The sequence below is a fragment of the Macaca nemestrina genome, chromosome 3, assembly GCF_043159975.1.
Source record: "Macaca nemestrina isolate mMacNem1 chromosome 3, mMacNem.hap1, whole genome shotgun sequence".
Lineage (NCBI taxonomy): Eukaryota > Metazoa > Chordata > Mammalia > Primates > Cercopithecidae > Macaca > Macaca nemestrina.
Genome location: NC_092127.1, coordinates 5259406 through 5276492, shown reverse-complemented (window position 1 = coordinate 5276492; position 17087 = coordinate 5259406). Strand labels below are relative to the sequence as shown.

General features: G+C 46.8%; 1 protein-coding gene across 3 annotated transcripts in view; it reads right to left on the bottom strand.

The window, feature by feature from the left end:
* LOC105466575 (acyl-CoA synthetase long chain family member 1) overlaps window positions 1-857 on the bottom strand; it is a 73864-nt gene extending 73007 nt beyond the window's left edge. For 2 of the 3 annotated variants that reach the window (XM_011715614.2, XM_011715625.2), the window contains exon 1: window positions 429-564. The gene's annotated coding sequence lies outside the window, so the exon portion shown is untranslated. Of the gene's footprint in view, window positions 1-428; window positions 565-836 lie in introns of those variants that run through there. The other variant, XM_011715621.3, reaches the window with a different exon arrangement.
* Window positions 858-17087: the final 16230 nt, after the last annotated feature.

The following is a 17087-nucleotide window of genomic DNA, read 5'->3' as shown; positions in this document are numbered from 1 at the left end:
CGGTCTCTGGGGCAGGCAGGGGCCGCGGCCGAGAGAAACGTCAGCGGTCTGGCGGGGCCACCTCCTCCCAACCGAAGCGCGGCGTCCGGCCGCTCCGCCGGGCCGGTCCCCGCCGCCGCACACACAGGGGTCTGTACCGCGTGCATCCCCCGCCGCGCACAAGCCCCGCGCCCGCGCCGCCCGCGGCTCAGACACAGGAAGCCGCGGCGGCACGGGCGCCCTGGAGGCCTCCGGCTGCCGAGGGAAGCGGGGCCGCGGCAGGAGGCCGGAAAGGCGGCGCGGCCCCACGAGCCTGAGGCGGCTCACGCGCCTCCGCGGCGGCCGCTGCTCCGGGCTCGGCCCTGAAGGGCAACCTCAGCCCGCGCCTCGGCCGGGGCCCAGGCACCGCCGCAGGAGCAGGCGCGGCTCCGCACGGCGGGCGCACTCACCTCCTCCGTGGACCGGCCGCTCCGCCGCCGGCTGTCACCGCAGCCCACTCCCTGCCCCGCGCCGGCTCTGGATGCTATTTAAGGCGCCGCTGGCGCCGCCGCCTCTGCCTGCTAGTTGCGCCCCCGCCACCGCCGCGGTTGAGCCAGGATGCTGCTGGTGCGCTCGCCGCGCCGGCCCCGCCCTCCCGCGGCCCCGCCCCCCAGCGGCCCCGCCCCATCCGCAGGCCCCCGCCCCCCGCAGGCCCCGCCCCGCCGCGCGTCGGCCGCCCTCCAGTCTGGGTGCGCGTGGCTGGCGGATGGCCGGCGGGGGAGAGGCGGCGGCGGGCGAACGCAGCTGGAGTCCCCCGGACTGCCTGGGATTTCATAATGAATCTGAGGAAGGACAAAGGGTACATTGGACCGCCTCACCTCAGAGGCCCCGCGGACCCTGGGCCCTGCGATGCCCGAGGGGCGGGCGGCGCCCTCCGGATCCTGCACCCTCAGCCCGTGCCCCGCTGGCCTCCTGGCAGGCCGGGCTTCTGCTGCGAGGGCCCTGGCGGCAAGGGCCTTCCTCTCCGTTTTTGCTTGACACCGACTTGCGCGGCCGCTTTGAGCCCTTTTTCACCGCGGCCCCACAGGGCTTCGCCACGCTGCCTGGCCGGAAGACCTTTTCTGTCTGGTGTCTGCAGAGCCTGAGGTGGGCAGCGCCTGCAGCTCACACCAGTGCAGGGGAGCTGAGGGACGACTGCGCGCTGCACCAGGGCGGCCACCTGCTGTGCGGTTCTCAGGGCTTCCGCGTCCCTGCCATGCCCGTCTGGGGGCTTCAGAAGCCAACACGATGGTTTTCGGGCTCACATTCCAAAGGCTACTCTTCCTTGTAGCACCTGGGACCGACCAGGAACCTCAACTTCTAACAACAGTGGTCCCGGTTACCGTGGGGTTTGCGCCCAGCGTTGGCTGGCGGGCCGTTTGAAGAATGATTGTTGTCATAAAGGCCTTTGATAATAACAGATACTGTTTACCCAGTGCTTGATGCGAGGCACTGCTACAAACATTGCATACACATTATTCTATTTAATCTTCATAATCCGGTGGGGTAGGTGCTGTCATTACTGTCCTTTCACCAAAGAGGAAGCGGGGCACAGAGGTTGAATGCTAGTGAGGGCAGTACCACACTTGGCACTTAGGTCGCCCCCAGAGTGTGGGCACAACCACCACAGGACTATGCCTGGGCTGCAGGCCGGGGAAACTGACCATGGGTTCGCCCCAGGCCTCAGGCACCCTGCAGTTCACTCCCACAAATATCTGAAGGACTTTCCCTGGGTCTCTCCCACAATGTGCTGGGCGCAGCGGTGCAGTGGGGTGAGGGCAACGCACACACCAGCAACCTCTCTGGCAGCTCAGTTCTTCTAGATCTAGAAAAAATGGACTCCACGTTCGTTTTCACTGCTTCCCACTTGGCTAATCCCTGGTTTTTCTGTCCAGATCTCGCCTCCCCACCCATGATTTTGTCATCTTTGCCTCTCCTTTTTCATCTTACTTCTGCAACCAGTCCCTCAGCCCCAGAGCCTCCGCAGGCACCTCCCAAGTTCTGTGGTCTATTTTTTTCAAGGGCTGCTGGAACAAAGTACCACACACTAAGTGGCTTCAACAATCGAAATGGTATGGTCTTTCCTGGTTCTGGAGACTAGAAGTACAAAATCACGGCGAGGGCAGGGCTGGCTGCCTTTGAGGGTCATGAAGAGCATCTGTGCCAGGCCTCTCTGGCTTGCAGATGTCCATCTTCTCCCTATGTCTCCTCACACCATCTTCCCTGTGGTGTGTGTGTGTGCAAATTCCCCCTTTCTATAAGGACACCAGTCATACTGGACGAGGGCCCATCCTAATTGCCTCATTTTAACTTGATGACCTCTGTAATCAAGAGATAATCTCCAAGTAAGGTCCCATTCTAAGATACCTGAACAGCCAGGCACGGTGGCTCACACCTGTAATCCCAGCACTCTGCGAGGCCGAGGCAGGCAGATCAACTGAGGTCAGGAGCTCAAGACCAGCCTGGCCAACATGGTGAAACCCAGTCTCTATTAAAAATGCAAAAATTAGCGGGGTGTGCTGGCGCATACCTGTAGTCCCAGCTACTCAGAAGGCTGAGGCAGAAGAATTGTTTGAACCCAGGGAGGTGGAGGCTGCTGTGAGCCAGTCAAAATTGCGCCACTGCACTCCAGCCTGGGAGACAGAGCAAGACTGTCTCAAAACAAACAAACAAACAAACAACAACAACAACAACAAAAAAACCCTGAACATGTGAACTTGGGGAATGTGGAGGGGACAATTCAACCTGTAACAAGTCGGTCATCTCTGGTTGTCTCACCTTATCTCTTCTCCTCAAGACGCTTTACTCTTAAACCGGGTGCCTCTCCCTGGGCTCTAGCCCTTAATGCAGGTGATTTCCAACTCAAGGGTGGGAAAGGCACACAACCCAGAATCAGACCTGAGTTCGCACTCCTTCTGGCAAGAACTTCTATGTGACATTGGGAAGCACCTTCATTCCTTAGAACCTAGATTTCTCCTCAGGATATAAGGGGGCTGGGCTAAATAATCTCTTAGGTCTCTTTCAGCACAAACACTTAAAAAAAAAAAAAAAACTTTTTGAGTCTAATCACTCCAAAAAGTTTTACAATGTATGGGGTTGTCTTGTGGCCTTGAGTAAAGACTTTGATGGGAAGCAGTATTGCATAGTGGTTAAGAACACAGGCTTTGGGGTCAGTGAATCTGCATCAAGCCTCATTGCATCCTCCTTAAATAAGGAATAATGCCTACCTCAGACAGGTGTCATAGGATTGACAACCATGCCCTTGGTGTTCTCATTAAATGAAGATTCCAGACTCTATATTTGGGAGTTTGTGACTTAGGTAAAAAAAAAACAGGTTTTGTTTTGTTTTGTTTTGTTTTGTTTGAGATGGAGTCTCGCCCTGTCACCCAGGCTGGAGTGCAGTGGCGCAATCTCAGCTCACTGCAAGCTCCGCCTCCCGGGTTCACGCCATTCTCCTGCCTCAGCCTCCTGAGTAGCTGGGACTACAGGCGCCCACCACCACGCCCAGCTAGTTTTTTGTATTTTTAGTAAAGACGGGGTTTCACCGGATTAGCCAGGATGGTCTCAATCTTCTGACCTCGTGATCCACCTGCCTCACCCTCCCAAAGTGCTGGGATTACAGATATGAGCCACCGTGCCTGGCCTTTTTTTTTTTTTAAATGAAGGACATAAACTTTTTTTTTTTTTTTTTAATTAGGCCAGGTGTGGTAGCTCACACCTGTAATCCTAGCACTCTGGGAGGCAAAAGCAGGAGGATTGCTTGAGTCCAGGAATTCAAGACCAGCCTAAGCAACATAGTGAGACCCTGTCTCTAAGAAAAAGTTTTTAAAAATTGTATCACAGTGATCACAATGACCACTATTCACATCATAATGGCTTTTCTTTTGGCTATTGATGCTGCAGTGTTTTTGTATACTGAAATATGTCAGTGGGACCAGCAACATTAAAGAATAAAGATCCTGGATGAAAATAAACACTAGTAATCCTGGTGTCCTCTCCAATAGAATTAAACTTCTTATGAATTAGTAGTATTATAATGCTATGTAGTTATGAGGAATGGAATTCTTTTAGAAGTAGGCAGCATGAATCTATACTTCCTTGTACTTACTTCTTTAAGAAATCAGTCTTAACCCTCCTTTCTACTTTCTTGTCTTTTCAAACATCTCTCTAGCCAAGAGAATAAGAGCCAATTGGATATTATAGTGGTGCAAATTTCCTAGTGGAAATTTGAGTCTTTTTTTGGTTGCTCCTGCTCTTGTTACATTTTGGCCTGATTAAAATGTTGTGGCTAGTTCTGGCTAGATTCACATTGATATCTGCCTACCACTGATTGATCAATCTCCTAGAGAAGCTAAAGAGAGTTGGGTTGGGTGCAGTGGCACATGCCTGTAATCCCAGCGTGTTGGGAGGCCAAGGTCAGCGGATCACTTCAGCCCAGGAGTTCGAGACCAGTGTGAGCAACATGGCGAGATCCTGTCTCTACAAAAAACACAAAAATTAGCCCGGCATAGTGGTGTGCACCTGTAGCCTGTAGTCCCAGCTACATGGGAGGCTGAGGTGGGAGGATCTTTTGAACCCAGGAGGTCGAGACTGCAGTGAACCGTGATTGCACCATTGCACTTTGGCATGGGCAACAGAGCAAGACCATGTCAACACAAAGAAAGAAAAAGGAAAAAAAGAATCAAAGTCTTTCTGGGACAAGCTGATGAGCAGGTTTACAGTGGTCTTGTCTCAAAAGTTCCCACTTGTGATTAGGAACCTAGGAAGTTGTAATTATTTTTAATCTTCTGTGTCTATTGCTTTTGGGCATGGCTATCTGAAGTACAGCCACATCAATTAATAATGGCCGATGTGCTTTTTAATTAGAGAGCCAATTACCAGCCAATTTGGTAATTGGCTGGTTAAAGGAAGATTGGCATCAGTAATTGAGTGCTTGTTGTTCAATCCATTTTGGGGCTGCAACTCTATTAGGCGTACATCCATGCCCCCATGAAACTGTAAGGGCCTGGAAGGAGGCAGTGTGTCCCGTGAATCCTCATGAACCATCCCAGTCTTTCTTACTCCCCTGCAAGTCCTCTGCATTTACATAGAGTAGGTATTCAATTGTTGAGTTGAACACATTTTTCTAACTACTCAGATGTGATCAACGTCAACCAAGGGTAGACCCATGTTCGGAGCCTTAAACTTACACAATTTAGGGAAACTCTTTAAGAAAATTACAAATACAAAGTTGGATATGAAAGTGAATGTTTCCTTCAGAATTAGAACAGAAATCACAGTAAAATACAAATTTTAAAAGTTTGGGCTTTCTTGGGCCTCCAGCAGTAAGGAAGGAAAAAAATGTTGCCTACATACATAATTGCAATCATAAATTTCACAAAATCCAGAAAAAATAACCAAAAAATTTTATTAATTATTTTTTGCTACCATTCTAATAAGTTTTTTTCCTATGTTTTGGGCTGCATACTCTTGAATGTTTTCTTCATGCAACATTTCAAATAAACTTGACAAAACAGCTTTTGATTTATAGAAAAATTGCCAAGTTCCATAAACCCCCCCACCCAATTTCCACTGATTAACATCTTAGATTAACATTTGTGATGCTGATTGAGCAAATAATGGCACATTATTATAACCAAAGCCCATCCATTGTTCAGATTTCATCTGTTTTTACCCAGTGTCCTTTTTCTGTCCCAGGATCCCAACCAGGATATGGCATTGCATTGGATCCCAGCCAGGATATGGCACTGCATTTACTCATCATGCCTCCTTAGGTTCCTCTCGGCTGTGACAGTTTCTCAGAGTATCCTTGTTTTTTAGGACCTTGACAGTTTTGAGGCATACTGGTGAGTGTTTTGTAAAACATACTTCTGTTGGGAGTTGTCTGATGTTTTTCTCATGATTAGACTGGGGCTATAGGTTTTTGGGAGGAAGGCCATGTGACATTTTTATAATATAATTTTCTACAGGAAGGAAATTTGGACTTTACCGTGATTGATGGGCTTTTCTTACATTGTTAGTTTTGACTCAAAATCAAAACTATGTTGATGAGTACCAAGTTCATTGCTTTTCGTTTTAAATGCCTGCTGATTGGAAGAATTTTCAGTGGTAAACCTACCGGCTATGTCCATTTCACTCCGTGTTTCTCTTCCCCTGCCCATGCCCTAAGATGCCTTAGGAGAGGGGAGATATGACCTCTGACCTTGAACCTCCTGCCAGGATGCTAGATAAGTTGACGGAGAGGATGGAGAAGTATCCCTGAAGGCATTCCTGTGCAGAGAAAGCTAGAGCTATACGAGCAAGTCACTGTGAATTCCATAACTACGTCTCCCCAGACCCAAAGAAATGTATGTCCAGCTCCAGCTCCTCTTAGTTGGGTTCCAAAGATGACCTTGGCCACTTCAGCACCATCATGGGATGAGGTGGTGACAGAAGAGACTTGGCATAGAGTGCACCAACTGTGCTATGTGCTGCATCAGCTGATTGCAGCTATGTGGTCTTACTTTTGCAAATTCTGTAGAAATGTTTATCCAAGTGACTAGGTTGCCAGAGCCCCTCCCAAGGTCTCACAAGGGGCTTCTATAAGTGAGAAGCCCTAAAAATTAAGCTATATGAGCCTCGCAATAAATCTACTCGTTGGCAATGCTTTTTGCACTGTTATTGTGCTACTGCTTGGATTTGATGGTACAACTCTCCTGGGCTTCAGCAGTAGTGAAGAAGAGGCCTTTCCACCAGGCGGACACTGTTCTAACACTACTGATAATTATCACATGGTCTTCAGTGGCCCTGATGAAGCCATAGTCCCTTTCTCCACAACCCTTTTAGTTTTAGCATGCACTTGATCCACCGGCTTCATCCACTCCATGAGGGAGAACAATCCACAGCTGCTTAGGCCACAGCTGCCCGGCGTTTCCCCTCTCTTTTCTGGGTCAGAGGCCTCCAGCTCTCCCAGACTCACTGCTCAGGCCCTCTCCCGGCATTGCAGTTCTGCCCCAACACACAGCTGACAAACCAGGGCTTCCAGACCCCACCCTGCATCCCCACAGCACTCTATTTTTTTTTTTTTTTTTTTGCTTCTGGAAGTGATATGAAGATTGTATGTAGTCAATGTCAAAAAGAAATGATAATTACTTCACCTTTCTCACTCAACTGGCCACTTATTCCCAACCAGTAAAATTCAACCTCTGCAAGGGTTTCTAAAGCATGCTTCATAACCCGACCCTGCTTTCCCCACCGACAAGTTCTTGTCATTTTCCTCTCCAGCTATCTGTAGGTCAAGAGTCAAAAGTCTGGAGTCACACTGCTTGGATCCAATTCCACTACTTATTAGTTCAGACCCAAGGCAAGCAACCGTCAAATCCCTATCTTTCTTATCTGCTGAGTGAATATTATACTTTGTATTGCATCAAATCTAAATCACCAATTGTAAGATGCACCATTAATTTATGTAGCCTTGATAAAGAAAAGAATTTCTGCTGACTTTAATTGCAAAACAATGTCCATTGGAAGATGCACCCTCTATCAATTAGCTTTTGCTATATGACAAATCACACCAAAACTTAATGGCTTAACACCACAATCATTCATTAGCTCATCATTCTGTGGGTTGGCACTTGGGCTAGATTCAGCTGGGTGGTTCCTCTGCTGGTCTCTCTTGGGCTCCATCCTGCAGCCACCAATAGTTGGTGATCAGCTGGGCCCAGGTGCTCTGGGATAGCCTCATTTACATGTTTGATGGTTGGCTATTTGCTGAGACTCCTCAGTTCTTCACATGGCCGCCCTAGCAAGCTAGCTCAAGCATGTTCACATAGTGGTGTCAGGGCTCCAAGCACAGCAAAGGGGACAAGCCTCAGGGTATAAATGCTTTTCAAACCGCGTGCATCATGTTTGTGTGCTCAAATCCAGGCAATCTGGCTCTAGACCCTTGGCTCTTAACCTGCAGAGAGTTCTGTCTTGCTGGAGAGGGGAATTACAGCAGGGATGGGTTCTGTGGCTAAAGCAAGCCACATGACCAAATCAAGACTCAGTACGGGAAAGGACTACTGAAGCACATGAGTATGAGGAGGAGAATTTTGCTGGCTATTTTGCAATCTACCCACATCCTGACTGTGTACATAATAAAGTCTGAAGAAATTTGTACTAAGAGTGCACAAGTACTAAGAGTAGTAGTGTTTACCTCAAAGAGTTGAGTAGTAGTGCTCTGTGAGATAATGTCAGTAATATCACTTAGTACAGTGTTTGGCCCCTGGTGAATGTTCTGTACATACTATTACTATCACATTTGTGTCTGTGTTTCTTTCTACACTGGTAAATTCATGTTTATCCTCCCAAACCTGACTCAGACATCACTCTCCCTAGAACACACACACAGTTTGTTGCTCCCAGGGCTGTGCCGCCCTGTACTTTACACACATTTCCTTTGTTGTAGCAGGTTGTCCTTCTTGTGCTTCCGTGGGCCTGGTTTTGGGCTCTTTGGTAGCAGATATTCTGTGTCTAGACACTTTCCATCCCCAAGCCAGTACAGTGCCTGGCACTTGGTATGTGTTTGTTTAATTGAAGTGACATATCACTTCCAACAGAACTGCTTCTCATTCCCCTGGGTATCATCCTCCTTTCCTCTGAGGGTGCTCCCACAGCACCCTGCCATCTTTCTAGTCTTGTCACACTGAACTGTGATGACTTGTTTGCTTAACATGCACACATAAAGAATTTTCCTTATTTCTTTATATTACACAGAGTTGCCCCAGTACCGTGACTAGTGGCAGCAGCAAATACTCTATAAATACCTGTTACATTTATGTATTTATTTATTTATGAGATTGAGTCTCACTCTGTCACCCAGGCTGGAGTGAAGTGGGGCAATCTCTGCTCACTGCAACCTCCACCTCCCAGTTCAAGTGATTCTCGTGCCTCAGCCTCCCGAGTACCTAGGATTACAGGCACCTGCCACCAGACCCGGCTAATTGTTGTATTTTTAATAGAGACAATGTTTCACCATGTTGGCTGGGCTGGTCTTGAACTCCTGACCTCAGGTGATCTGCTCGTCTTGGCCTCCCAAAGTGCTGGGATTACAGGCATGAGCCACTGTGCCTGGCCAACACCTGTTAAATTTAGGAAACAGAGTTTTCTATCTCTGTCTTATGCCCAAGAAGGCCTATGGCCCAGAGATCCAGAGTAAAATTAGATTTAGCATTTAATCTATCAATAGCTGTTTCTTACTGCATCCCTAGGGTATGAACTCTGCTGGCTTTTCTCTCCTTTTTAGATCACAACCCAGTGACATCACCACAACAGAGAGAATCATTGCAGGTCTTATCCATGTCCCCGTGGTCTTTCGGACCCCTCACCCCCACCCCAACACACACACACACACATGCTCACAAACATCAGTATTTTAAGTTTATGTGAGTAGAGTATGTCTATAAATGCCATGGGCAGTGGATGGGACTTGGATCAGGTCATTTGTCACCCTATGATACCCTATGGAGGCAGAACCCCAGGACCCCATAGAGTTGGCATATTGGCTCAGAGGGATGTTGAAACTGTGAGTGGAACAACATACCACCATGCTCCACTTCCATTTGCATCCTCTACTTCTCTCCTGCAGCAGGCTGATGCCGGCCCAGAGCCTGCATACAGCCAGGAGCTCACATCTCAGCCTTTTGGAAGCCATGCACCACCATGGGAATGCAATGGAAGATACAGACCCTCCTCATAAACATTTCCCACATGCTTTCTATGGGTTCCCTGGGGTCCCCAGTTAAGAGCCCCTGGGGGAATAGAAAGGGCACTGGATTTGTAGTTGTAGAGATCTAAGTTCAAGGTCTGATTCTACCTCTTACTAATTCTGTGGCTGATCTCTCTGAGCCTCAATGTCTACATCTGAAAATGAGGTAAGGCCAGCACTGCAGGTTGTAAGGGACCTGCTATGTGATAGGTCCTCAGTTTTGTCTTCCCTGTCTCAGCCTCCTAGATGCGTGGTTACCATTTGCAAGTCCCTGGAGCTAATAGGTGGAAGTTTCATGCCAACTTCATGAAGACTTTCCTGAAGAGGTCTTCATGCACTCACGTGAAACCATTTACTGAGCATTTATTATGTGCTAGCCACAGTGGCAGGTGCTGGAATACGCAAGTGTGTGTTTATACCTGACTGTGAAAGGATACAGAGTTGAACATAATGTGAGACCTCATGGAGCTCGCAGTATGATGACCTAGTACCCATCTATTCACAGAATGCAATTTGCCTAAAACTTTTAGCATAAAATGTTTTACCTGATTAACCCACTAAAAAGACATTTCATTATTGATACCGCCAGCATTTTGGCTATGGGATCAAAGTCTGGCCTATGTTTGACACCCATATATCTCTGTGAAAACACATTCTCTTCCTTGAGTCTGTTAAATTCAATGCCAAGAGCCTCCATTAGGGATATTCTTGTGCAGTCAAAATTGAGTGTGGTGTCTTTGGCATGAATATATTGAATGCGCAGCTTTTGAAATTAGTTCAATATGGTAAATATCAATGTTTTCACTGACTGAATAAAATTGATTATAATATTGCACTCTACACAGCTGAAGATTAACTTTTGGGGAAATGATTTTTTATCATGGCTAAAAATCCATTTTTAAGATGCTTGACAGGCTGTTCTTTTCAGCATAGTTCTCAACTGAAAATGTAAACAGCTCATGGCATTGTGGGCATTTGGCCTCACTGCTGAACACGTTCGAACACCTCTGCTCTCATGGTCTTTTCTTCAAGTCGAACAGTCTACGGGAATGCACTAAGCTCCCACTTTGCCAAGAACCTGGCTGTTTGGTAATAATCTGGAGAGATTCCTAAAGACTTCGATAATGGTAACATTTTGAAACCTCTGTCTCTTTGGTGTTGTTCCTACGGAGGCTCCTCATGCCATTCAGGTTCCATAATTTGGATGTTAAATGAAAACAAAAATGAAGCACAGTGGTCTAGTTTACAATTTAGGTTATTTGGCCTACTTCAATGTGTCTCCTTTTCAAGTCTTTTCACCTTTACTATTAACTCCTACTCACTGAGCACCTACTAATTTGTACAGTTCTGGGCCAGGAACTGCTGTGAGTATGAGACAGCTGCCTTCTTGATTGTAAGCAACAGAAATCCACCATGAGCAACGTGAGTAGATACAGAATTCACTGAAAGGAAATTGGAGACTTTCCGAGACTGAAAGACCTGAGCTGGTGTGTGGTCCAAGAAGCAGGAAGAATCACAGCCATCTCTTAACAAGAACAGGCTGCTCAGAAGGCTGCCAACCACCACAGCCACAGTAACTGCCACCAGGTTGGGTCCACTGCAGGCCACAGCTGCTGCACAAGGAGGTTCCAGCCCTCCTTTTATCTTTGCTGCACGCACCCAGTGGTCAGAATTCTAGGCAAGAGCTCCTGGTTGCCAGTCTTTGGTCCTGTGCCTGTGCCCTGGCTGCCAGGGGTGGAGTGAGGAAGAGGATCCCTTTGCTTTGTTGTCTGTAGTTGCAGACAGTGTGATGTGACCCCTCCAAGTAGGAAGAGGTTAAATACCGGGTAGTAAAAAATGACAAAACTCCACCACATTCCTTGATCAATGGTGAGAGAAGTACTAACATTACAATTAGTTCAGATGAGGGGAATTATTATTATTATTATTATTTGAGTCTCACTCTGTTGCCCAGGCTGGACTGCAGTGGTGTGGTCTCAGCTCACTGCAACCTCTGCCTCCCCAGTTCAAGCAATTCTCCTGCCTCAGCCTCCCAAGTAGCTAGGATTACAGACGCATGCCACCACACCCAGCTAATTTTTGTATTTTTAGTTGAGACGGGGTTTCACCATGTTGGTCAGGCTGGTCTCAAATGCCCGACCTCAAGCAATATGCCCACCTCGGCCTTCCAAGCATTGGATTACAGGCGTGAGCCACTACGCCCGGGGGGAATTAATTATTTACTGGAGAAATAGTGGTAGACCTTACAGTGGAGTACACTTATAAATAAAATTTTGAAGGAGGAATGGATAAGAATCACCATGCAGATAATGGTAAGCCCAGGCATAAATGCTGATGTATACAGAGGCCCAGATATATGAGACAGCATAGAGCGTGAGGTTGGAGGAGTACAGAAAGGAGACAGGGCAGAATTGGCTGCCCTTCTCAGCCAGCTTATACCATTGGACTATGAACAGAGAGACACTGAGCAGTTTTAGACAAAGGCAGGTCACATTCGCCTTTTAGAAAGCTCACCGTGGTCCCCCTACAGAGAGTGGATGGCAAGAACTGGTGTGGGCTGGGGTAAGCCAGGCCCGGAGAGACCAAGTTGTCTCATTCTGGCTTTTTCTCCAATTAGCTGTGTGATCTGGCCTCCAGCTTGATCTTTACCTGTCTAGGCCTCGTTATTTTCATCTTTTAAAGTGCTTTGATTGGATAAGACAATTCTAATGTAGTCCATTCTACCTTCAAAGTTTTAGACTTTGTTACTGTAAGGGCAGATTGGAGTACGACTATTAAAAAAAAACTTAAATTGCAGGATAAAGTATTTGAACTACTTGTTTACTTATTCAACAAATATATATTTTTTTATTTTATTTTATTTTTAGAATCACGGTCTCACTCTGTCATAGGCTGGAGCACAGTGTCGTGATCATAACTCACTATAGCATCGAACTCCTGGGTTCGAGCAGTCCTCCCCCTTGAGCCTCCAAAGTAGCTGGGATGACAGGCGCATGCCACCACATCCTGCTAAGTTATTATTATTATTATTTTTTTTTTTGGCAAGGGCGGGTAGACAAGGGTCTTGCTTTGTTGTTCAGGCTGGTCTCCAATTCCTGACCTCAAGTGATCCTCCCGCTTAGGTCTCCCAAAGCACTAGGATTACAGGCGTGAACCACTGCCCTGGCCTCAACAAACATTTACTATTATTTATGTCTCAAACACTCTTCTAGGCTTCAGAGAATTAGCAGTAAATAAGCAAAGTCCTTCCCACTACGTGAGGTCTTTTGAATGAGAGCTAGATTCTAGCAAGAGGAGTCGGGGGCAGTCAACAGTAAAGAAACAACTCTCTGATATAAGGTGGTGGTATGTGCTATAAAGAACAAAGCAGGTTGGGGGGATTTGGGAGTGACCAGAGAGAGGCAACTCTTCATAGGCTGGCAGGATGGCCTCTCAAAGAAGTGAAAGAGATTTTAAACAGATATTCAGATGAAGGGTGGAATCAAGTGAAGATAGGCAGGAAGAATTTTCCAAGCAGAAAGATCAAAGAAATGGCAAGTGGGAAAGTCTCCGCGCATGTGAGAGGAAGAGCAGGCGGGTCAGTGGGTGCAGAGCACAGAATGAGGGAAAAGCACACACAAAGGCTCCGGGTCACGTTGAAGAGAAGACAAGAATATCTACATGACGTTGTGGAGGGGCCAGAAAAGGGTGACGGGAGATGACTTCAGAGAATTGGCCAGGGGCCAACCTTCATTCATGCATTGTTGATTGTTTCATTCTTTCAGTGCGAGAGGCACTGTGCTAGGAACTGGGAACGCAACCATGAACTGGCCATGCCTTCAAGGAGCTTAAACCCCTTCTAAGGGGCTCAGAAGACATCAAATGTATCTTTTTTTTTTTTTTCTTTTTTAAGACAGAGTCTAGCTCTATCACCCAGGCTGGGGTGCAATGGCATGGTCTCGGCTCACTGCAACCTCCGCCTCTCAGGTTCAAGTAGTGAACCCTGCCTCAGCCTCCCGAGTAGCTGGGATTATAGGCACGTACCACCCACCACATCTGGCTAATTTTTGTATTTTTAGTAGAGATGAGGTTTCACTATGTTGGCCAGCCTGGTCTTGAACTCCTGACCTCGTGATCCACCCGCCTCGGCCTCCCGAAGTGCTGAGATTACAGGTGTGAGCCACTGTGCCTGGCCAAAAGACATCAAACGTACCTTCTCTCATCAATTTTTTTTCCATGTCTCCATAGCTTGCCAACTCTCCTGCAGTCACACTTTTCTGGCCCATTGAGCTTTTGCTCAGGATGTTGGCTTTGCCTGGGTTTGCCCTTGTTATCACCTCACACAGCTAAATCTTCCTTAGCCTGTAAGATTCAGCTCAAATGCCAGTTCCTTGAGGAAGTTTCTAATACCCCAGACTGGGAGAAATCTCTACTGCTCTATGTCACTCACCCATTTATCTGCCCATCTGTCTATTCAGGCATCCTTCCATCCATCCATCACCTTCACTGGTCTTTTCCCCTCCAGTCAGTAACAGGCCCGTCCTGGGTACCACTGATGCCACAGTGAACAAAACACAGTCTTGCCTTTGAGTAAGTCAGAAAGCAATGGCAAAGTCAGACAAGAAAATTAACCATTGAAATATAGGGAAATATTACAGTGAATTATTTTTAATGGGCACTTGCTGTTTGTTCAATGTCATATGGAGCACAAGAAATAATAAAGAACAGTGAAATATCAAATCCTGACTTTAAGCATGGCTCCTGTTTTACAAATGGAGTTTGTAAATAATTTTTCAATGTATAGGATGGATATTAAATATCGGCTTATTAAAGATTTAATATACAGTCTAAATGGTAGAAATTCAACTGGACAATTTGCTATGATGACAACAGTAAAATAATAGTCTTATTTTCTCCTTTATGGCTTTCACTGACATAATGTAGTCGATTCCTCAAACAAACAGTATATTTCTTTTTTTTTTTTTGAGACGGAGTTCCACTCTGTCACCCAGGCTAGAGTGCAGAGGCACGATCTCAGCTCACTGCAACCTCTGCCTCCCAGGTTCAAGTGATTTTCATGCCTCAGCCTCCCGAGCAGCTGGGATTACAGGCATATGCCACCACGCTGGCTAACTTTTGTATTTTTAGTGGAGACGGGATTTGGCCATGTTGACCAGGCTGGTCTCGAACTCCTGACCTTAAGCAATCCACCCACCTCGACCTCCCAAAGTGTTGGGATTGCAGACTTGAGCCATCATGCCTAACCCAAATAGTAAATTTCTATGTAGATAAAGTAATTAATCAAAAATTGGTATGAAACACTCTACCAACTAAAAATCTGTGGGGGAACTCTCCTCAAGACATTTATATTATATAATTGTGGGGATAAGACTCAGAAATGAAAAAGTAATTTCATTTGTGAAATGCATCTTTTAAAAGGCCGTAGAGGATAAGAACCAAATGAATGGTATATAGGAAGTCAGTGATACGAATTCACGGAAGTATTGAGGAGGGAGGCTTTGCATTGGTCCTTTCATGATGAGCAAAATTCAGAGGATAAAGTAAGGGGAGGAGAAACTTCACATTGGGGAAAGAATGAAAGCGAAGGCCTGATTGAGAGCTGGTGAAGGGCTGAAAATCATACAGAAGGGTGTGCAGTTCACTGGAATTTATGAAGTTGGTGCTAAATTGTCTTCTTTACTGTTATCCCCAGCACCTAGCATATAGCTTGTCATAACTATGTGTTGGATGAATGGATTTTTAGAAAATGAATGAATAAGCCATAGGGAGCTACTGCAGATTCTTATTTACAATGACTTAAAGAAAATGGTGCTTATGGGAGATTAACCTGGCAGCAGTGATCATGGTGAGCTGGACTGAACAGGGAAGATGGTGAAGAAAGGACCACCTCCTGGGAGGTCACATGAAGTATGGAGATATCTGCTCCAGGTGGTGCCTGCAGGTCTAAGAAACAGTTGAAGGAACACATAAGAGTTACCAACGGAGATGAGTGGTCAGGCAGAAGGAGGAGTCAAAGATGACTGGAAGAATGGCAGTGTGTTTATGGGGCCTATTGAGTTGTAAGAGAGGAGGATGTTTCAGGAGGATTGCCATAGGAGAAGGTGACGTTTAGGGGCAGGAAGAGGGAGGGCATGAAGGTGCGGAGTCCCTAGTCTGATCGCAGAGAGGAGCATCAGGGTCCTCTGCTCTTGTGGGCAAAGGTCTCACATGGAACGTTCAGGCTCCTAGTCCTTCGTCTTCTTATAAGCTAAGTTAATTTCCTCTGCAATTCTGTAGCAATACAAAATCATTAAATAACCAAATCAGGAAAGTGTGTCTGCGTGTAGTTCCATCATCTTTGATTTCTCCCTCATTTTTCGGTGATCCTGCAGATGAAGGCTGTTTTTTGTTTTGTATGTTCTAAGTGGGGGTGAGGGTTCTGCTTTGCTTGCTTCTGAACTGGAGGATGATGTTGGTGAGGTCCCCAAAGGCAGCAGGAAGAACACTGAGGTGGAAAGTGATGCTTGCTGTCGTTATTGTACCCGTTATTGTACCCACCCCATGGGGAAGGCTATTCAACCAATGAATGGTTGAGTCAAAGCCTAGGCCTGCCTGTCTCTGAACCTCACATCTGTGGAGGGCTTTATAAAGAGGGTAGATTGCTGTCTGGACCAGCCAAGTGAAGACTTGCCTGAAGGCAGTTGTATATGTAGATGACTGCCTCCAGTTTTTTCCCTCCCATGTGGCGTCTCTGTGGGTGGAAGCGCATCTGTTACATGCGGATCAAAGTCATCTTGCTGTACAGTTCATAGCATCCATGTTTTTGTCTTGTCAGAAGGATAATAATGGCTTACAGAATTCTGATAGCGGTGGCAGCAACACCTGGACAGTCAGAAATAATGCATGTGAGAGATGGAGGGGGCTTATCCCTAGGTGATAACAGTGACAGTGGAAAAAGTGGATGTAGTAGCAATGGATGTTGCAATAGAACCAATAGTTTCCTTTCTTTTCTTTCTTTCTTTCTTTCTTTCTTTCTTTCTTTCTTTCTTTCTTTCTTTCTTTCTTTCTTTCTTTCTTTCTTTCTTTCTTTCTTTTTTAAGACAGAGTCTCACTCTGTCACCCAGGCTGGAGTGCAGTGGCATGATCTCAGCTCACTGCAACCTCTGCCTCCCGGGTTCAAGCGATTCTCCTGCCTCAGCCTCCTGAGTAGCTGGGATTTCAGGCACACACAACCATGCCCAGCTCATTTTTATGTATTTTAGTAGAGACAGGGTTTCACCATGTTGACCAGGCTGGTCTTGAACTCCTGACCTCAAGTGATCCACCTGCCAAAGTGCTGGGATTACAGGCATAAGCAATAGGACTGTTTCTTGAATGGATGGGA